Consider the following 24319-nt stretch of genomic DNA (forward strand, 5'->3'; position numbering starts at 1 on the left):
GATTATGTGTCAGTTCCGGCAATTTACCAGTAAAAGGTAATTTACTCTGTGTGTATGCAGAATGAAGATTACCGGTATGATCACGTATGAAGTCAGAACATGCTGACGTAAGAAGTCTGCTTTGGGCCAATCATAAGTTCTAATGAAGATGATGTGATTACTCTGCGCTGTTTACAGTAAGCTTTTTAATAGTTTTTCTATGTAAATATGCGCTAAATGATCATCTTTGTCCGTTGTGGTGCGCCTCGCAGCTTTTTCAGCTTTGTCGCGCTTGAGACCCAGCCTTCTTTTCCTATCATCAGCGTTGTGCTCTGCAGTTGGATATTATTATGCTCGTCTCATGTTTTTAAGAGCAAACACGCGTTCTGTTTGATTATGACTGTCCCTCAGACGTCAAAATATGTTGTCAAATTGAACAGATAGTGAAACTAAAGCACTTCTCCTCATGAGGGCAGATGAAGACAACGGCGCAGCGTTTAAAGATCACTTCTTATGACTGACATCACAGAATTTACCGGTATTTTGCTGCTGATGTGTGAACGGTCTCTTACCGGTAAAAAGTCAGAACGCCGTTGCTTGTATGTAAAGTCCTTCTGGTAATTTTCCAGCTATTTACCAGGATTGCTGTGTGAAAGGGGCTAATGTTCAAATGTTTGGTCTAATGGGGCTAATGGTGAAATGTACTGCTTTTATTGCTGGTGCTGATCAGGTGGAGCTGGGGAAGGTGGAGGGTTTCTGTTGCCAGCCACTGCCAGAACTTTCATGGCCCCCAGAATATTTTGTTGTATGAATTTTATTGTTAGACGTCCACATTGTCCGTCGTTTTGATGGAGAGGGTTGTAAAAATTTAATTTTCAGTGCCCCTATTATGGATTTTTGAAAATTACCTTTCATACAGTGTATAATGTAGTGAATGTAAACAGTTGTAAAGCTGAAAGTGCACCATAAATAAAGTTATTTTATCTCAAAAGAAAGAGTCGAACCGCTTAAACAAGTCGTTTGGACTTCAAATCTATTTTTGTGTAGTTCACACATCACAACTTACAACATTTGCATAATGCCCACCTACGTTCTGTGTGGACAGGACATCTTGCTATAACATGTCGTCAAGATGCTGTGAAAGTAAATTCAGTTTATTTTCACTTTCAAAGGATGAGGCTGTGAAGAATTCATCTTTACCACAATCCCACAGCAGTATAATCCCAAACGTGTGCTATGTTATTTTTGCTATGTCATTTCCCTGACGACTGCTTCTCCAATCTCAGCGAGTTCAAAATGGGATTCGTAAAACGGTCGCCCTTGATGGGTCTGTACTCAGGTTTTTTGGACCAGCTTGGTCCTCCGAATCAAAACATGCAAGTATTATTAATTATTGATGTATATATTTCCTACTCTCATCCAAAATATGAGAGTTTTGTGTTTTATATTGTGTAGGCCTCCGGCTAACTCACATTATAACGGTCTTACTGAAATACTACTGCAAATCAACTGTATGCCACTTTTACCTAAAACCCTAAACTGTCTTGCAGATTGTCTGTCATTCTTACAACTTTGAGTAAAGATAAAGGATGGAGCAAGATTTGTTTTGAAAATTTTAAAGTTACATCAACATCAGTCATTCACTTTAGTGCTGCACTGTAAAAAAAAAATTATTGTTGATTTAACTTAAAAAAGTAAGTAACCTGGTTGCCTTAAAATTTTGAGTTCCTTGAAATAAAAATTTTGAGTCAATTCAATGAAGGAAATTGGTTTAATAAATAGAAACTCAAAATATCATTGTATCTGAACCACGTAAAAAAAAAAGATGTGATAAATCATGAAAATAGCACAATTTGGCATGTTTCACTGCATTATTACAAATAAAACACACAATTACGCAATATGGTTACAAAATCATTTAATAATATTTGAATAATGTGATGTCGATTCTCAAAAATGTTCATTGTATTAACTCAAATTTTTAATATCAATGAACTCAAAATTTTAAGGCAACCAGGTAACTTACTTTTTAAATATTTTTTTTTTACTCTGTGGGCTAACGTATGTGCTGTTATTGATACAGTTAATACAGTTCCTGCATGTACACCGCAATAAATTAGAAATACACACACATGGGGTTGTTGGTGGACATACACAAGGAATTACAGCCACAACATATTATAATGTACTTCAAAATGAGTAGAGTATCACTGAGAAACGTCCTGCTCAAGTCGTCCTCGCGATAGAGGTTCAGGTTGACTAACTAGTCCATTTAATTAGCCAATTAATTATGCAGGTATGTAGTAAACTAATAAAACTATTAGACTAGTACAATGTTTTGATATTTTTTGATATTTTTTAGATACATAGGCTAATGTGTGTTTTGTATAGGCCTATTATACGAGTTTACATTTGAAAGTAAATTAAATTACAATATTTATTTATGTCAAAATCATAATCTGCGCGACCCTGTCGTTGAATTTCTTTGATGGCGTTGCAGGGCGTTCCAAATGAGCGAAGTCCCCTTCAACTGATATACCGTGCTCAAGGAGTAGGGAGAAGTGAACATTGCGTAGGGACCCTGTTGAACGGAACGCAGCTTATGGGTGCGTCTCATTCAGTTCCCTAGCTCCCTAGCTCGTGAATCAGTATATTGTGTACACGAATTCGGGCACTGGTAAGGACAAAAAAGGAGTGAGGAAACGATGAGGGACTTACTGAAATAATGTAATGGTGCACTTTCAGCTTTACAACTGTTTACATTTACAACTGTTTACATAGAAGCACCTATGCTAATGTTGTTTTTTTCTGCTTCTGTGTTTTGATCTGGAGATTCTCTACTCTTTCAGAAGATGCGTAATAGTACCCCCTACGTAGAATTGCCGGAAATTCCGTCAATGGCAAGGAAGCATTGTGTCCTAATATCCTAAAATTTTTTCTGCATTATGATATCAAGACAGCCAACGGTTGATTTTCATCTTTCTATTGCATATATGATGGTCTCCCTGTATACCTTTAACATGTGTTGACCCAGAAGCCATGGTGTGCAGTGTACATCTGGCTGGAACAATGCCTGAATGGGATTTGCCTGGGGTGGGAGACCAGCTGGGTGTGCACATATGAAGCCAGGCTGTAGAAATGCTTTGTGTATTATGAATAAGGACTTTAATGGAGACACTGACAGCTGTACTTCTCCTGCGCACAAGGCCATGCACTTTTTCTACCTTTGGAACAGCTGAGCATACATATCAGATGGATGAAAAGGGGGAAGTGATGTTTGCTCTTGATATTTCAAGCACAGGCGTAGTGAAAAGTGCAGCGCACACTTGAAAAAGCTGGTCCTACCAGTAAAGCACAAGATAATGGGATAAAAAAAAAACTTTTAACACATATGCAGATGTGTTTTTGAGTGATGTGATAATTAAAATAAAGTTTATAATTGATTGCAGTGTGTGTGAAACTTATCAATGCCACTTTGGTTATTGTGTAGATTTGATAGCTAATGAACTTTGTTTTGCTTTCTATTAATATTCAGTCAATGTAGATTCTAAGATTTCCTCTTCTACAATGGGAGTATTCAAACTTTTTTGATGTCAAAACCACCTAAATATGACGATAGCTTATATATTAAGGAAGTTATACATTTTGAAACAAATTTCTCATACTGTGCTGTTGTTAGAAAATAATCACTAGTAATCTCTGGATTTTTGACCAATCTTTACAAAGCAGAAAAAAATATGATCAGATTTGTTCATAATCATATAAAGCCATTTCACTAATAATTTAAAGCGGACATCTTAACTTTAAATGACTTAAAAATACATTTATCAATCTTGCGTAGAAACGGGCGTATATGTTGGCGTAAGATTATGCTTACACTCCTCTCACCGCCTGATTTATGAAGCTGTGCGCACCTCTGAAATCCAGGCGTACGCAAAACCTGCCCTTGATAAATGTCGCGGCTGAAAACGATCGTCATTAGAATAACACGCCCCTATATATTCAAGGCTCTGCCTCCCCCACGCCCTCATTTTACGCCATGGACACACGGAAGACGGCAATGAAGCGAAACTTCTCTGACGTGGAGATCGAGACCATCACCAGGGAAGTGGAAAAAAAACTAAATTGTTTTATTTGGGAGTTTAAAGAGTGGGATTAAAGGCGCCCACAAAAAGGTGTACGGTGGAAATCCAGTTTAAATAGCTGTTTGGATGAGAAATTACCTATCACAGTTCATTATTTTACAGCACATGTTTTGAAATTTGAAAAATGAAAATTTGTAAGATTCTTATTATTATTATTATGATTTGTATTATTAATGACGCTTATTGTTATTTAGAAGAAGAATGTCGTTATTATTATTATTTATTTTATTATTATTTAAAAGAAGAAGAATGTAATTTTTATTATTTTGTCAGTCTGAATTATATTCAGTCCCAGTCCGTGCGCAGCTGCCGGGCCTGACCAACATCAGGTAAAGCGCACAGGCTCCAACTGGAGGAATACATGCCTACAAATCAAATGCTTTGGTAAAGTCACACAAATTAAACATTGAAGTCCATGTTGCACAAAAATAAACACTGAAGTTTATAATTAGGCTACTTATTCGCACGGGATTAGTAGGCTATATGTGTGGGGAGCTCTGGTGATTTGTAATAATTGCAGAGAATGTCTGTGATCTTAATCCCGTGCGAATCGGCCATGTCTGTAATATGTAAAGTAAAAATTCCCCCGCAAATGACCTACCATATTTCGCCGAACACCGAGGTCATCGGCATCTATTTGGCCGGGATTAGGCGGATCGTGTATAATTTTTGCAAGGTTTTTGTGTCCTGTGAGCATTTCTATCTTTATCTTTCACGAATAATTGCGCTAGGCTGCATATGTGCACCGTTCTGAATTCATGAGCGGCCGCGCGGATTATAGGCTACTACTTTCACTTTAGAATGAGCACAATTTGGGAGTAAATTGCTTGAATGGTGTGTTTAATATTATTCTTAATGAAAAACACAAAAACAGAACAGTACAATGACAACTCGCTTAAATGGGCACTTTTACATTTAGCTTTGAAACTGAATCTGCCGCCTTATATTGTTATTAGTTACGTTTTTAATTGCGTCTGTTCTCTAACTGAACGAAATTATTTGTATTACTATAAAACAATCAAAATGATTTCGATACGACTGTTTATAATTTCATACAGCTATATAACGAAAAAAACATTTTCAAGTAACATCATTTCCGGGAGATAAGTCAGTAAATTCGAGTAAAATCACAGCTTATCCCGTGCGAATGCGCCACACAAAATTCAGATGTGGGGGAGTAATTTCTAAATCACATGAGGTCCCCAGATAATACTTATCCCGTGCGAATAGGGCTTTAGTTGTTGTTGTTGTTGTTGTTGTTTTTTACAGTGGGTCATAATATAGCATATCTTTGGGTGCTCGAGCCCCTGCCCTTTTTCAAAATGAATCAAAAGTGCCCCTCTCAGACAAATATCAATGATAATATCGTGGTCAATAAAACTAAATAAATGTGATTATTATAACATGACAATGTATACAATGGTAACGAACGGCTCAAATGTCGGACAATTTCTGTTGAGGCGTTGCCGTAACGCGTTGCTATGGGTCGCGTGCGTTTTAATTGACAGCTGATTTTCCTCTGATCGGAAGCGGCTCTCGAGCCAAATATGGTCCTTTCAGAGAGTGTGTGGCCTTACGGGAAAAAAGTAAACCAATATTTTTTTTTCATCCATAATCAAAGCTAATGTGTTGATTTAATTACAAATCTATATATTATATATTTTAAAGTATTACACAATTCACCAATGCCCGTTTGTCATGTATATACACCAACCAATCGTGATCTGGCAAAGCAAGTTCAAATTCCATTGGGCGATGTGAAACGGTCATTTTCTGTTCTTATTCATAAATCGGTTGAAAATGACATGGACAGACGAACTAACGTTTGTGGAACGATTTCCTGCGGTTTGTCTCATTTTTTTAATTGCATCACTGACAAAATGGATTTTAACAAACAAATCCCTGCACAAAACCATGCAGCAGCAGCAAAAGTCGCATTAATGGTAAGTGTCAAATTCACTTGTATTTATGTATATTGATACACCGTTTACTATTTCATTAAACTATCAAAGTTAACAAACCCCAAGTGCCACCAGCACCTACAGGCCTATTATGTGAAGTGTAGGCCGGCGAAATGGTTACGTGAAAGGACTTTATTATATTACCATTTTTGAATATTATGCAGCATTATGAAAGTCTCTTATGTTCATCAAGCCTGCATTTATTTGATAAAAAACAGCAATATTGTGAAATATTATTAAAATAATGGTTTTCTATTTTAAAATAATTTAAAATATAATTTATTCCTGTGATCATAGCTGTATTTTCAGCATCATTACTCCACTCTTCAGTGTCACATGATCATTCAGAAATCATTCTAATATGAGGATTTAATGTCAATGATGGAAACTGTGATACTATTTTCAAGATTCTTTTATTAATAAAAAGTTAAAAAGAACATAATGTAATAAAATTTCACAATATTAGGCTACTGTTTTTTTCTGTATTTTTGATTAAATAAATGCAGGCTTGATGAGCATAAGATATATATATATATTTTTACATATTGCCCCTTTTTTACATTTGAGCCCCTGCCCCTGAAGAACTCTCTGCACGGCCCTGCCCTTGTGGCACCCTGGATGTCCCCTGACCCTAGTTTGTTAACCTCTGTTGAATGAAAGGGGTCGGGAACATTAGGGTCATCACAGGCACATAAGCACAAAAAGTTAATATCTGATGAATTGGTCCTCCCTCAGTAACACAGTCTGTTTTTTTATAGTTATGAGCTGTACGGGAATCCGAAATGCTTCTACTGAACTGTGCCTCACAGATAAACTGCACAACACAATGGAAAAGTAAACTGCAGGATGGTCACAAGCGTTTAGAAAGTTATAAGCAAAAATAATTGATTAATTTCTCATCGCTCCTGACCATTAGGTGGCGCTGTGCCAAAACTGTATCCTCAGGTCATGGTTGTCATAACACATACCAAGTTTGGTTTGAATACAGGTAATTGTTTCAGAGATACAGCCTTGGTCCATTTTGGTGTGCTCTTCATAGAATGTGTTCTTGAGTTATTAGTTTTTTTAAAAGTTTTTGAAGTTATTCGAATTTTGTCTGCATGGTCTGAAAACGTTTTGCTTCGATTTACATGAAAATCTGACAAAGTCAAAGGTCAAAAGTCAAAGAGTTTTATTTGTCACGTACACAGTTACATACAAGTATACAGCTGGCAGTGAAATGTATTTGGTGTTGTGCGAGTCACACCGAGTCGCCATTTGCGGCGCCATCTTAAGTTGGACAGAAAATACAGCATAACATGAGGATAGGTAGGTAGGGGTGAGGAGATGAAAAAAAAAAAAAAAAAAAAAAATGGTCTAGGAAGAGTTTGAAAAAGTAGGTTTTTCGGAAAAATCGAAATAGCGAAAACATTTTCATGATGGAAAATGAGCCATGAGCCAAGGAATCAGAAGAAAAAAGTTTTTGGATTCTTTTGTTTCTATGGGCTGCCATATAATTGAAGAGCGGAAGAGGAAGAACACTAATGATTACAATAGATGCCTACGCAACTTCGGTGCTTGGCCCTTAATAAGAACACTAACCGATTCAATGGGTGCCTACGCACCTTCTGTACTTGGGCCCTAATTAACGAGATCAATGAACAAGAAAAATAAAACAATGGTATTTCATGTTGAAAAAGGTTGCCGACCCCCGCCCGCTCTTTGGGTTCCAAGGAAAGTCTTCCTAATCTGAACCAAAAGCACTCACAACAAGAGCGTTAGTAATCTATGCATAGTGCACGCATGGCAACACGAGGCGCGCAACCCGCCGCAAATAAGAGCCCACAGACGCGAAGAGGCAGCCGGCATTTGCTGTGTTTGAGGAATTTGGGGATTTGATAATTTCCTGTTCTCTGAAAGGGATGGCAGCACCTGGTCGGCACAGCTGTACTTCATTTGGAGAGCAATTTGAACAGCGGAGAGGGAGGCAAGAGGAGCGCCTGCCTTGTCATTAAGGGCTGTAGAATGGCCTCTGTTTGTTAGACACATGGCACAGAGTTAATGCTTTTGAATGGGGAGACGGCCGCTGTTGATGCTGCCGTGAATTTCTCCTAAGTGCTGGCAACATCTAAAAAGCCACTCCAACAAAAAGAGAAAAGTCACATTTCCAATTTTTTCTCGTAAGCAAATGTTTTAGATGTTAATTATGAAATAATGTTACATGTGGAAATACTTTTTCAACGGTAGTTTTGTATTGCTCGCCGCACTACATGTTTTGTCTCTCTCTCCACTTTGACGTACATGCATTCACAAAAAAAAAAACCCTCTCTGCATTGATCAGAAGCAAAACTTCACTTCAACGTCGTTTCTCACAATAACAAAAATGAGGGGAAATGATTTCAAAGCTAACACCAGGACAGAAATCCTGTCAATTTGGTGGTTAGCTTCCTGTCTCTCGGTATATGATGTAACTGACTTTGACATGCACATGTGCGTGGCGGAGGGGGGAGGCAAAGTACGATCAAAGGGGAGCGCTTTATCACCACATCAGAGCTCCCCACTGCATTTTGTATTCTACCAATCTGTCCAAACAGTCTGACAAATTCCTGTGATAGAGAGTTAGGTTATTTCCTCCTCTTTTATTCAGCCACAGATGGGACCAGAAGTACCAAAGTGCAGCGTGAAAACACAGACTCACAAAGGTGAAAAGAACTCCTGCAATATTGAGAGATTTCAGAGGGAAGTAGCAGCCTGGAAGAAAGAGAGAAAAGATGGTGTATGTTTAGAAAAGTTATAATTTAACAAGGCACAATAAAACAGATTTCTGAAAAAGAGAGACGTACTTTTGAAAACAGGCGTGCATTTGACACAAATCCAGTTTTAAAGAGTCAAATTTTAGCTTTAGTATTTTCACAGGGAAAAAAAAGTCTTGTTGTCATCCTTAAAATAAGAGTTTATTGTTGTTACTCCATTGGAAAATCATTATTTTAACTTTAAGTTTTTAAGTTAAAAGATGTATATATATTCTTACTGGAAAACAAGACAAAACTTTGGATTAAGAACATGATTTTTTGAAAATGATGTGACTAGAATCTGAATTTAACACAAAAATCCATAACCTACACAGGAATGACATTGAAACATCAATATAATCCAAGCGACCAAGAAAATATATTTTTTCAAGCTGAAGTGTGTAATTTATGAGCCATTAGTGTCAACAAATTGAATTGTACAAATTTTATTAAACAGGATTTCCCAACACTTTTTACCATTGGTCAGTCAAACAGATAGCCACACCCCCAAATTCACACCATTGATCGAGCCAACAATGCTGTATTTGGCTGATCAAACTAACAGAGCAATGATTTGATAGTATTGCAGTGTTTATACTTTTGTGGAGGAATGAACAAACAATGTATCTGCACATTCAATTGTATTTAAACACTGAAAACCTTTACTGTGTTACTAACCTTTACTAAGTTCCATAAAATCACAGAAAAATGCTGGGTTTTTCGCACACATGCAGCTGTCTTTTTAGATAATAGCATTGGGACATCATGGATCCTCATCATGGGTTTGCAGCCCCCTGAGGAGGCCGGTACAGCATGCTCATTGTTAATGGGGATGTTAGTGTGTCTGCAGGCAGTGTGGGGAAAGCGATCAGAGTTGGACAGAGAAGTGGGGAGTTTGCACCTGCCAGGTGGAGAAGTGTTGTAAAGCTCCATCACCAGGATCCATGAGCCCCACAATGCTGTGCTCCACAGATGAGCATTCTATTACATCTGCATTGTATTACAGAAGGACATTCATACACACATTTATCTCTGCTTTTCTACTTATTCATGACCAATTTCATGCATGTTCCAAAATATAACAAGATCACTTACCCTCACATGGTTTGAAAATCAGTTAATCTTTTTTTCTGTTGAACTCAAAAGGAGTTAGCTTGAAGAACATCCAGACTGCTATTTTCCATACGGTGAAAGTGAATAGGGACTGGGGCGTCAAGCTCCAAAATGACAAAACGTACCATAAAAGTGTTTTCCAACCCTGTTCCTGGAGGAATGTCAACAGTATTTTTTTTAAATCTTCCTTATCAAACACACCTGATTCAACTCATTAGCTCATTAGTAGAGACTCCAATACCTGAAATGGATGGGTCAGGTGATAAAGCCATCCAAAATGTGCAGTGTTGGTGTGCCTCCAGGAACAGGGTTGGGTCCATATGACTTGTGCTTTGCCTTTCAGGTCTTCAAAGGAACAAGGTCTGTGCTGTTTTGGTGCAGTAGTACAGTCCCGAAGACAGGACTGTCATTTTAAGGTGTTCACAAGTCCCCTCGTTGCAGGCATTATGCATTATTTGGTTGTGTAACTGGCCCTACTCACACTCATCGACCGGCATGGAAAGTGGGCATGCTAATAAGGATGCTAAAAACCACAAAACTCTTTCATCACTTGCAAGTGCTCTTAAGGCCAGGGGAGTGAGGCTTACCTGCACAACTCTTACTAGCTGGCCTCTGTCTCTGTCACCCCCAAAACTTCACCACAAGGGAAGTCAGTGGCTAATGTGCATGCATCTTACCTGCACAACCCTTACTAGGTGGCTTCCATATGGCACCAATGTGACTGGTCCTACTCGTACCACTATGAGTGGGATTCGAACCAGTGTCAACCAACATCTTGAGTGAGGTTTATCTGTACATTTCTTACTAGCTGGCCTTTCTTACACCTGTATTGGTGCAGAGTGGACTATTATCCAGCAGCTCATGCAGCAAAGTGTAGACGTTTGACACAGCGTCTAAAGCCATTCAGTAGTTTTGGGTGAGGAATGTCCCAAAAATTAAGAACTGACTTTCAGGAATGAATGAACTGATTCTCCCTTGTAAGATTCCCAGGGAATGCATGAACTGATCAAATGTATGCCTTGCTTGATAGTTGTTTTAGGTAAAAAAAAGTCTGCCAAATGCCAGAAATGAAACGTCTTTGTTTGCATGCAATTCAAAGTGCATTATGAACACACCGGGTTGAAATGAAAAAAAAAAATATTTGAGAGTTGTTTTGATATTTGGGTACTTTTTGATGCACTTGCTGACAGCATTTGGAGACGAACCAGCCAAACAGACAAAAACTCACAGCTGTGTGGAAACTTCAGTGTGTTTAAGTGGTGTGGTGCACAGGCTGAGTAGGCATCGAGAGGTGAAAAGGAGATGGAGTTTTGGGTCACAGAGGGCATTTGGCTGCTCTCCTCCCTCTCGTCAAATGCTCGCACCCAGACCAGGGATGTATGTGTGTGTGTGTGTGTGTGTGGCATGGCTGTGGCCCGTCTGCAGCAGATGCGAGGCCCTCATGTCAGAATCAGGCAATGGCACGGCGGCGCTGCGGAGCCTGATCATACCTCATTGAGCCGTTTCCCCCTTAGCAGATGGCGCGCTGCTGCGGGCGCTCCTCTTCCCGATAATTACCAGCCTTCGCCACAGATGGAAACGTCAGTCAGCCCTCACAGGTCCCGGTTCCTGCCATTGCCTCCGTCCACCGCCCCTCTCTACCTAGGCAAGGCACTGCCAACCCTCACCATGTGTTTTGTGACTGCTGACTAGGCAGGCAACAAAAGGAAGAGGGCGCCTCATGAATATGCATACAAAGATTGTAGGTACGCTGAGAGGCCTTCGTGTGCTTGAGCCATTTTGGACGCCGGCTCACCGTTTCGGTCACTTCAGCTTTTCAGAAACGCTCAGCCTTTTAGTCTAACATGAAACAGAACAAAAAACATACCAAAAAAAAGCTATACTTGTGCATCGCTGATGTGCAAGGGGCATATTTAGGAGATTAGGATAACTGTGTTTGCAAAATGGATTAATTCTAACAGATGCTGGGACAAACCCCCACTTATCTGTGATAAGGTGAGCAGATGTCCCAACTTGGCACAGGCACGCTAAGAGTTTTATTACTCTGCATCCAAAGTATCCCAGGAGACGCTCCACACAGCAGCAGCACATAATCTACCTTAGCTGAAAACAAGACTTCAGGGTTTGCGTCGTTATTTGTCTTGCCAATGTAAGTATTTGTGTGAAAATGTTTAGTGTTTGAAAGTTCAAGTAGATAAGCCTAACTAATGCTCGAGTGCTGAATTGATATAGAAATGCAGGCTTAGGCAGTCTGACAGTTGCTACAGAGCCACCGCTTAACACAATAACTTGTAGGATTTATAATGAATTCATTCTGAGAATAAATGGAGAATTGATCGCTGGTTCAGCAGTGGCCTGCAGTGTAACGTTGTGTTCATCCAGGTATCTTAAGATGAACAAAAGGTTTATTTTTGAATTATTATTATACATGAATAATATTAATTAAAAGACTAAACAAAATGGTTGGAACTTTAAAAATCACCACAGGACTATTTAAGTGAACTTCAAATAGCTATAATTAAAAATGGTACATATATATATATATATATATATATATATATATATATATATATATATATATATATATATATATATATATATATATATATATATATATATATATATATATATATATATATATATATATATATATATACACATATATACACATATATACACATATATACACCGATCAGGCATAACATTATGACCTAATATTGTATTGGTCCCCCTTTTGCTGCCAAAACAGCCCTGACCCGTCGAGGCATGGACTCTACTTGACCCCTGAAGGTGTGCTGTGGTATCTGGCACCAATATGTTAGCAGCAGATCCTTTGAGTCCTGTAAGTTGCGAGAGGGGGCCTCCATGATTGGATTTGCTTGTTCGATTGTCTTCCCCAGGTAAGCAAAATACATGCACCCGGCCATCTACGTGATGTAAAAGAAAACTTGATTCATCAGACCAGGCCACCTTCATCCATTGCTTCATGGTCCAGTTCTGATGCTCATGTGCCCACTGTTGTCGCTTTCGGTGGTGGACAGGGGTCGCCATGGGCAGCCTGACTGGTCTGTGTCTATGCAACCCCATACGCAATAAACTGTGATGCACTGTGTATTCTGACACCTGAAAAATCCTCTTAGGATAAACAGGATTTTTCTCAGCGTGACTTTACAGTCGAAGTACTCTCAAAAGTGCTATTCCGCCATACATTATAGTTTTCCTTTTTAACTCACTTAGAAAAGCGCAACGTTTTATTTTGTGTCACCATACTTGGTCGTTCAACTATTCGTATAACTGTATTTAAATAGGGAAAACGTGGAGGTGTTTGGTCGCTTCTAACTTGATCTCTGTTTGGTACCTAATGAATGAACTGGGCTTAGTGGGCTAAGCTAAGTACTATCAAAATGTCACCGCGCGTCAGAGCGATTGAGTGCAAGCACTGAGACGAGAGACGTATGTATCAACTCGTCTTAGTTAAGGGAATAACATAGTTTAATATGAAAAAACGGTGGAGTATCCCTTTAATAGATACTGACCACTGCACACCGGGAACACCCCACAAGAGCAGCAGTTTTGGAGATGCTCTGACCCACAATTTGGCCCTTGTCAAACTCGCTCAAATCCTTACGCCTTTTTCCTGCTTCTAACACATAAACTTTGAGGACAAAATGTTCACTTGCTGCCTAATATATCCCACCCACTAACAGGTGCCATGATGAAGAGATAATCAGTGTTATTCACTTCAAATTCATATATATATATATATATATATATATATATATATATATATATATATATATATATATATATATATATATATAATATATATATATATAATGTGTGTTATTATACAGCATCTAAAACAGTGGTTCTCAACCAGGGGCAGGGGCCAAGTTCTGCAGAATGACTTAAGATATTTAAATTAATATATTAAAATAATCTAATACTCTAAATTAAAATGTAAAACCAAAAAAAAAATCAAGATGTTTTTTTTTAATCATTATTTCTATGTGTTATTCTTATTAAAGAACACACACACACACACACACGCTGCGGCAGAGCGATCTCGTGCCACAGCGCCAAAACGGTATTTATGTTTTTGAATTTCGTAATAAAATGGACGTAATTTGAAATCTGAGACTTTGTTTTATATCAACAGTAACAAAGCACAAAGATTATTGCGATTTATTGGATGGGAGGCGCGCTACAATCAGGGCCGTTTGAAGAAATTTGGGGGCCCCAAGCAAAATGGACATGGAGACAGTGCAAATACTGTTGTTGCATATACTGTCCATAAAATTTGAAAACATTTTCAAAAAACACCACTGTATCATTAAATCTATAAACATTACATAGATAGACGGACCAGATATTCCTAAAACTTTGGGAATACTTAAGGGTTACTAGTTGGTTTGTAAACTGTCTATAAACATTATCTAGATGGTTATTATAAAGTTGCAACAGATGACTATAATACCATGATAAATAGTTAATAAACAGTACCAGTAAAACATGTGGGTTGTCCTGATACTGTACTTCAAAATGTAAAAATAAAATGTAAAAATTGCCACAGAATAAAGTAATTGTTCAAGATCCATTGGTAACTTATAAAAATAATGTCATATTTGCAAACTGTCACTACCGTATATCCCGACACTAGCACACTAAGATAAGCTATGAAAAAAATTATGTTCCTCTGCCTCTTTCTGGTTAAACAATGTTTATAATAATTGTTAATATAGCATGCTATATTAACTATTCCAGGTTATTTATGCATAGCATAAATAATAGTTAGTATAGCATGCTATGCCACTTTCATCAAAACCTATTACAAAGCTATAGCAATCTCATGTAATTTCGTCTGTTCGAAAAAAAAGTTGCACTAACTGTTCGTTACAAGCAGCATTTGCCGTCAGGCAGGTAACGATAGCTAACATAAACATATTTTTGCTAGCCTACCTGCTGCAAACTTACACCATTTTTGTACAAGACAAGTAGAGCTATTTTATCCAGTGTAATTTATCACATACCACTATCTTGTTTTTTTTCTTATCCTCCTCTTCCTTTCTCTATTTTCTTTTCTGGCTTCCTGAAGCATAAAATTCCACTTCAAATCCGAGGATGTTTTGTATTTTGCCGCGGCAGAGATCGCGTGGTTGGCTGGCTGCTGTCAGCGACTACTGAGAGGGGGATCCCGATAACAGTGTCATTGCACTTTACTGCATTGACTATCAATGGGGCGCTCACACAGTTTGTCGTTTCATTTTATTCTTAACCTGTCGCTGTCTTGGGGCCCCAGGCCAGCTCGGGGCCCCAAGCAATTGCTTGGTTTGCCTGCCTTGTCGCGACGGGCCTGGCTACAATGCTCCGTTCATTCATCAACTGAAAACAGGATGACTAATGGATTCTTGGGATTTAAGAATCGATATCGGTTCGTAAAAATGAGAATCGATTAAAATCGAGAAATATTTTTTTTTAACCAGCCCTAATTTTTATACTATACAAACTGTATATTCTATGATTTGGTCCCCACAACGTAATAACTTTCTTCAAATGTTAGAGAACTGTGGAAATAAAAAAAATAAAATGAGTAAATGATGTAATGTGTAGGCTATGATATTTTTGGCAGCCACCTGGCATCTCAAGTGATTCAACACAATGAGAAAAAGTGAATATCCCAGCTTTGAAATCATGAGGTGTTCTCAATGTAAGCTTCACTTGCTATGGAAAGCCACAGGAACGGCAGAAATGACTCATAGGTGGTATGTAAGAAGAAAATTCACAGTGAGCTCAGGTGATGCTCTCTGCGTCGTGTCATTGTTGCAGTCTGGTTACAGCACATAGGTGTTGATACGACCACCACAGGAAAACCATTAGCATCATACTAGGGCTGAGTCACCCAATACAGTGAAGCCAGACTCAGACTCTTCTAGGTACACCAGCATTCAACAAGATGCAGATAAAGTGGAGTCTGTGTTAATGAAAACCTCTTCTAAGGCCCTTTGATTTGCTTATGAATAGCTTCTTTTAATTTTTTTGTATTAAGCAAGTATTGGACAAAGTAAAGTTCGGACCCCTCCAAAAAAAGGTTCAGCATTACAATAACTTCACAAAACAGACCACATAGAAACAAAATACTTCAGTAAGTACACATCTACTTCAGTTCTCAAAAGCAACATGGCAATTCTAGTTATTTCTAATTCATAAAAGGGCTGGATCCCCATTACATGATTTTGAGACGGAATCTGTTCTTCATCTGAACTACTAAACAAACAACACAGGCTCATGCATGATTTCGTTCAGCAGAATTTCATCAAGGTACAAATCCTGCAGTTTAGCAAACAAACCTGCGCAGTGACAACTGATGCAACACGTTAGCAACACATTAAAGTGAGAACACCGCATGCCATTAGTAGAACCTCTTCCATTCATGTCCCTCCTCAAAGACGTAACCTTATTATTTCAAATATCCTGGGGCATCACAGGTTCATTCAAATTTCAGAGATAGCTACGTTTGTTCCCCGCCTTTCTCTGTGAAAGCTCCGCAAGAGGAGTTTGCATCAGCACTTCCATACACTATTAATCTATGAACTGAATCTGATAGCAGTGGTGAGCAGCAATGTATTTATTTAACAGCCTTTGTTTGTTCAGGTAATATGTTAATTTGTAACATATTACAAATTATAACATATTACATATTACATAATACGACTGTCAGCTGATGCATTTAGCCATACAAAAACACAACATTGCAACTGGAAAATACAACATTGCGATCCGAAAATTACCTAAGTCAGATTTGAATTTGGAGCACATGCACAGGGCTGTCCCAAAAATACAGGGGGGGGGGATAATGTGTCCCTCTTGGTCAGATTGTGATCGCCATCCAGGTGGTCGGGTTTTGTAAAGGTTTACTCGCCGCCTGCACTACAAGTCATGTGTCAATCCAATTTTAAGAGATGTTTCAAATCACAACTAACATTGACTCTGGATCATACATAATGCTAAAAAGGAAGTCAAGCACACTGTATTGTGGAATACAGATGCATTGTGGGATACAATACTGCATATTTTAGCATATGTAATAAGGGATTCCATATACAGAAAGTTTCACAGTGCATACATATAATATATACAGTGAGGAAAATAAGTATTTGAACACCCTGCTATTTTGCAAGTTCTCCCACTTAGAAATCATGGAGGGGTCTGAAATTGTCATCGTAGGTGCATGTCCACTGTGAGAGACATAATCTAAAAAATAAAAAATCCAGAAATAACAATGTATGATTTTTTAACTATTTATTTGTATGATACAGCTGTAAAAAAGTATTTGAACACCTGTCTATCAGCTAGAATTCTGACCCTCAAAGACCTGTTAGTCTGCCTTTAAAATGTCCACCTCCACTCAATTTATTATCCTAAATTAGATGCACCTGTTTGAGGTTGTTAGCTGCATAAAGACACCTGTCCACCCCATACAATCAGTAAGAATCCAACTACTAACATGGCCAAGACCAAAGAGCTGTCCAAAGACACTAGAGACAAAATTGTACACCTCCACAAGGCTGGAAAGGGCTATGGGGAAATTGGTGAAAAAAGGTCCACTGTTGGAGCAATCATTAGAAAATGGAAGAAGCTAAACATGACTGTCAATCTCCCTCGGACTGGGGCTCTATGCAAGATCTCACCTCGTGGGGTCTCAATGATCCTAAGAAAGGTGAGAAATCAGCCCAGAACTACATGGGAGGAGTTGGTCAATGACCTGAAAAGAGCTGGGACCACCGTTTCAAGGTTACTGTTGGTAATACACTAAGACGTCATGGTTTGAAATCATGCATGGCACGGAAGGTTCCCCAGCCTAAACCAGCACATGTCCAGGCCCGTCTTAAGTTTGCCAATGACCATTTGGATGATCCAGAGGAGTCATGGGAGAAAGTCATGTGGTCAGATGAGACCAAAATAGAACTTTTGGGTCATTGTTACGCACGCCGTGTGTACACCCAGCCCGAGTGCATTATTTGTAGTTAATGGTTCCTTTCTTTTCCCCAGCTTCGGATTGGTTAAGCCAGGGAGGCTTGGATATAAAGCCGGAAAGGCGGATTACACAGGTGTCTCTGCCAGCAGCTGACTCCACCACAAGCCATTCACGCTACTTTATCTTCTATTATTTAGTTATTCTTTTGGTTAAGAGTGGGGAGACTCTTTTCTGTAGTTTGATTAGTTTCCTTACAGTTACTGCGCTCCCCATCTCTTTCTTTATTTTGTAAGTAAATTCTGTTAAATAAATTATTTTACAAAGCACACCTGCCGTTGTCCATCCTTTATGTTACGTGTCCCTTTTATCCTAGACGTTTAAGCGGGGACCGTAACAGTCATAAATCCACTAAACGTGTTTGGAGGAAGAAGAATGATGACTACCATCCCAAGAACACCATCCCTACTGTGAAGCATGGGGGTGGTAGCATCATGCTTTGGGGGTGTTTTTCTGCACTGTATTAAGGAGAGGATGACCGAGGCCATGTATTGCGAGATTTTGGGGAACAACCTCCTTCCCTCAGTTAGAGCATTGAAGATGGGTCGAGGCTGGGTCTTCCAACATGACAATGACCCGAAGCACACAGCCAGGATAACCAAGGAGTGGCTCTGTACGAAGCATATCAAGGTTCTGCCGTGGCCTAGCCAGTCTCCAGACCTAAACCCAATAGAGAATCTTTGGAGGGAGCTCAAACTCCGTGTTTCTCAGCGACAGGCCAGAAACCTGACTGGATCTGTGTGGAGGAGTGGGCCAAAATCCCTCCTGCAGTGTGTGCAAACCTGGTGAAAAACTACAGGAAACGTTTGACCTCTGTAATTGCAAACAAAGGCTACTGTACCAAATATTAACATTGGTTTTCTGAGGTGTTCAAATACTTATTTGCAGCTGTATCATAAAAATAAATAGTTAAAAAATCATACATTGTGATTTCTGGATTTTTTTTTTTAGATTATGTCTCTCACAGTGGATATGGACCTACGATGACAATTTCAGACCCCTCCATGATTTCTAAGTGGGAGAACTTGCAAAATAGCAGGGTGTTCAAATACTTATTTTCCTCACTGTAGCTACAGCAAAAGTAGTCTGATTAGAACGGTAGTGTGTTATTCCAAAAGGCTTAGGGTACAAAATTGTCAAAAAATTGGCTCTTAACCCTCTTGAGTCGGCAGTTGCGCCGGTGCGATCGGCTCTCTTTTTTTCTTATCAGTGCCAAAGAAACTCAAATAACTCATTCAGGCAAGTGTTATACATCATTATAATCTGTTAAGTTTTTTTTGTGTACAGTCACAATAAAAACAAACTGTTTTGCTTTTTGCAAAATAAAGAAAATAAACATGATGCATGATCTGCAGCCTCTCTCTCAAAGACGTTCATTCAGATAGTCTTCAGAAAAGGAATTCTAGCTTAGTGAATACTTGTCTCACAAACATGAGACATATGTCTAAAGAAACACTGTAATGAAACGCTGAAAACAAATATGCTGTGTTTATGTAATCTGGTTGAAAAGTGATAGATGTCAGTCTTTTGCGAGCCACTTCATTATCTGCTAATGCGCCCACGGAGCTCTTTCAGATTCAAATACTGACGATCCAGAGTCAACGCCCACACATCAACTCATACAAATGCATCTAGTGAAGTGCTGTAATGTTACTTCAGCTACATCGTTTTGAGACGTGTTAAGCTATAATTCTCCTCATGAAAAGCTGTTTCAGCTTTTCAGGGCTGATTGTAAGGTAGGCTTTATTCTGTTAAGTTTATTCTGTTAGCATCTGTGAATATTAAATGCAAAAAGACCGTTAAAAGTTAAAAGACGGTACTTCCTTTCCCACAGCTGTCATGTTTTGTATTGCGAATTCTTCCATGGAGTTAATGTCCTTATACTGTCTCTGTTAATATGTTCTCCCGTGTTATCAATGGACAAAAACATGTATATTATTGCTCCATTTTCTTGGATAGCCCATGTACCCACATATTGCATATACCACATTCACTAGAAATTACATTGGTTTTGTATTATGTTACAGATTCAGTTCACTCCCCAAAAATAAATGTCATCATTTATGTCATTATTTACTAATGTGTTCAATGCAAAACATTAAAACATAATCACCATTGTCCACAAGACGTGTGACAACAACATCAGATGTGTTTTCCTATTTTTATAATACTTTTAAGGTGTTTTTTGTCATTTTAGTAGATGCTGGCATCTCTGTATGTATGGAAAACAAGGCTCTACATTCTACAAGGTAAGGGTCGTTTTTGGGAGAACTATTCATTTAACATCAAATGTCTAATGTTATGCATCTATGGTTGAAATAACAGATGCAGATGGGATGCAGTAGCCTATGTATGGCAGTAAACGTTTGAGGATGGGATGATGTGTCGTGTGTTCTTCTCATAGCACTGAAGAATCATTGTGGAGCCTCATTTTGATTCCCACCCCATTATGCAGATTGTATGAGTTCAGATGGGGAATATAAGTGCAAAGGCCACAGCCCTCCTTTAAGCCTGGCAGAAATTTGCACTTAAAAGCCATTTGTTGCAGACAATAGCACAGGTGCAGTGTCCTTGACAGCGCTTCATTTTCTCCTGTGAGGCAGAAAGTTGGAGTCACACCTGTTTGGTCTTGTGTTCCCTCTCACTCTCTTTCCCTCTCTGTCACTCGCTTTGCATCCCTTACAAAAAGCACTGGTTGTACCATGGCACAAGGATGGTATTAAATAGTAATGCCATGGCATTTTGGCATATTTCATGATAAACAATTACCATTCTATTTACTGTACTCCAAGTTAACGCAAAGCATTTTCTTTTGGGTTCCTCTTTATTCAATTTCTGCCTCTTTATATAATGTAGTCTGTGTACATATGTCTAAAACATTTCGCGATATTGTACATTGCCCTGTGCCTAGGTCATTGGTTCATAAAAGCCCAAGCAATTTATACTCATCCAGGTGACAAACAGCAGTTTTCTTTATGAATTTAGACTCTGTGTTCTCATTAGTTCAAGAGCTGGTGTTTGACTGCTTGCCACCAGAGCAGCAGGACTGACCTCTGCTTTAATCTGCTGTCCGTTAAAATCATCATTTGACTTAAAACCATATTTTTTACGATGTTGATTAATCGCTCCCCAGTATGTTTGCAGAATCTTGCATTTGACAGATTAATAGCTGGCCATATGCTATTTGTGGTTTATTTAGGCTGTGATGTGATTTTCATTCTGACACTCTGCACAGTAGAACTCACTCACATTGATTAAAATCCATCAATTCATGCACTTTAGCTGAGATTATGAGTCCAGTTAATCTTAAAATAACCAACAATGGAAATGTGTTCATATGCTGAGAGGATTATTAGGAGCAAATCCTTGCATTTGTTTTGAGGGTTCTTAGGTCTGTGGCCCAGTGACAGTGATGTTTGTTCACTTCCAGGGTTATAACCTTGCTTGTTTGGTTGCCTATGACTGAATTCATGAGGACCTTTTTTTTTTTTTTTTTAAATAGAAAGCGAGATTTTAAGGTAGGCTATAGTTGTTACGATCACCAGTGAGAGTGCCCATAATCACCACCAGAGGGCACTCCACCCTGGACTATTGTCACTTCATCTAAGGACTACATTTCCCACATCACTCACTACCTGGATTTCCTTCCTGATTACATCCACCTGCACCCCATTACCTTGTTAGCTCACACTTTATAAGCCTGGTCATGTCTGTCATTCATGGCGAAGTCTTGTTTTGTTCAAACTGCATTTCTGAGTGGTTTCCCTGGTTTCTTGTCTCTTGGTTTTGGATTTCTTGCCTGTTCCGTGGATTACCCGTTTGCCTGATTGGACTGATTACCTGTTATGACCTCTTGCCAGTTTGTTGACTACGAGTGTGGACTACCCTTTAAAATAGTCCAGCATTTGGATCCTCAGTACGTTACAATAGTTCACCCAAAAAATGAAAAATACCCCATGATTTATTCACCCTCGAGCCATCTGTTACACTTTCTTCTTCTTAAGTTGAATATTGAAGGCGGTCTGGCAGAAGCTAGATTTTTTACTTTATAAAGTTTTAAATATGGATATTTTTCTTACACAAACCCATCGATTCACTTCAGGAGGCCTTTGTTAACCCCCCGGAGCTGTGTGGATTACTTTTATAAGGGATGGATGCCCTTTTTTGGGCTTCAAAATTTTGGGCTGCCATTCACTACCATTATAATGCTTGGATAAGCTAGGACATTTTTTAATATAACTCCGACTGTATTCGTCTGAAATTAGAATGTCATATAAACCTAGGATGACTTGAGGGTGAGTAAATTATGGGATACTTTTCATTTTTGGGTGAACTATCCCTTTAATAGGGACATTCTGATGTAAAGTTGTTGTTTTTTAAAGAAATGTCACCATGTTTTAGGTCTGTCAAAGTTAATGTATTAATGCATGCAATTATTTCAAAGTTTTAAAGCATTTTTAAAGGGGTAGTTGATCAGCTTTAAAAAAAACAACAACAAAAAAACATTATTTTTCACATAATTCAACTTTATTCTACACCACTGTGTCCCTTCTCGTAAAAACGGTCTGATGATTTCCTGGTTCTATGAAGCCCCTCCCTCAGAAATTGGATTGGTTAGCTGGCCCAGTGTGTTGTGATTCGCTCAGGTAGTTGCATGTGCTCAGGTGTATTGTAAACAGTGGCGTCAATATTGTCTTATCAATTTGAGCGTGAATCAGACACAGAAAATATTATTAGTGAAGAGGATCAGTCAGAACCCGTGCAAGAACGACATTTCAGAATGGTATGTTTTTTTGTTTGTAGTTGTTTTATACTTTTTGATACGTACGCTGTTATTTGTAAATGCTTGAAGGGATTATTTGGATTATAGACTGCGGATCTATAGTGATCGCTACTGACTGTAGAGCACCTTTAGTTTTGTCTTTATAGAACGAGTGTAGCCAAATATCTGTCGCCAGAACTATGCGCACATTACAAAGACTAATCCATGGCTTTACTACAGTAAAGGATGTTTAAATAGAACCATGTTTAGCACCTGTAGTCAAATGAACATGTCGGTAAACACTTTAAAAGCTCTAATCAAAGGATCATTTACACTGATCACATAAACACCAACAAACACCAACATTTAAAGGTGCAGTGTGTAGTATTTATGAGGATCTATTAACAGAAATGTCGCAACAGCTAAAGTCTGTCTACACTGGTAGCGTCAAAGTGCCCATTGCAAAGCATTTGTTCATCATGTCAGTAGTACATCATAAATAGAACAAGGCATCAGTTTACTGTCGAAGATTTACCTCCCGCATCCAATGGGTTCTATTGTCTTTTGTAGCGTCGCACCACTTCCATCCGGTGTAGACACGGTGTCAGTCCAGCATCCCTAGGAAGGCCAAACAAAGAGGACCTGCAATCGGTTCTGAAAATGACAGTGTTTCAACGGCACGGCAACAACACTACAACATAACTCTTCCTATTCTCTAACGTAGCCCAACATGGCCTCATCCCCTTTGTTGTGTGTTCCAGGGGGCAGTGTTTATGTAAATTTTAGGGTTTGTGATGTCACTAACCCGCAAAGAAGCTCATTGTAGTCCCTACCAGCCGTTTGTTGTATTCAATTTCTGTAAAATAAAATATCTCCCCTTTCTTTTAACTTTGAGCGTTGTAACTTTTCGACACTATACACTAACTAAAGTTAAAAAAAGTGAAATCATAATCAAACACCCCTTAAACAAAGTTAAACACATTTTTATTTTATTTCATTCTATATGATGCACATAAAAGTCCATAGCACCTGTTTATCAGTAAATCATGGAGAAAGACCTTCATTTATTTAGAAATCAAACCAAGACAAAAGTAAATCCACTTGACAAAAGTAAATCCACTTGTGAGCAGCACCTCGTGGTAGCATCACAGAGAGGGACAAAACCACTTTCCAGAACGTCTTTGTTCACTGTTCCTTGCTGGTGGAATGATCTTCCCAACCCTACATCCAAATACCGAAAACTAATTTATTCCATGAGCACTTAAGACAAGACACCCAGGTGAATAGGGTAAACAAATTAACTAATAGATATCACCATACATCCCCAGTTGATTGATTACATTAAGAATTGCAAACATTTTATGGGTTTTATGGGGGCGGCAGTGGCTCAGTGGTTCATGTAGGTTATCTACAAACCGGAAGGTTGGTGGTTCAATCCCCGTTCCACCTGTCCAATTGTCGAGGTGTCCATGAGCAAGACACCTAAGCTGCCCCAGCTGCTCCCGACGAGCTGGATGGTTCCTTGCATGGCTGACACCGCCATTGGTGTATGAATG

The sequence above is a fragment of the Gobio gobio genome, assembly GCF_949357685.1.
Source record: "Gobio gobio genome assembly, chromosome: 13".
Classification (NCBI taxonomy): Eukaryota; Metazoa; Chordata; class Actinopteri; order Cypriniformes; family Gobionidae; genus Gobio; species Gobio gobio.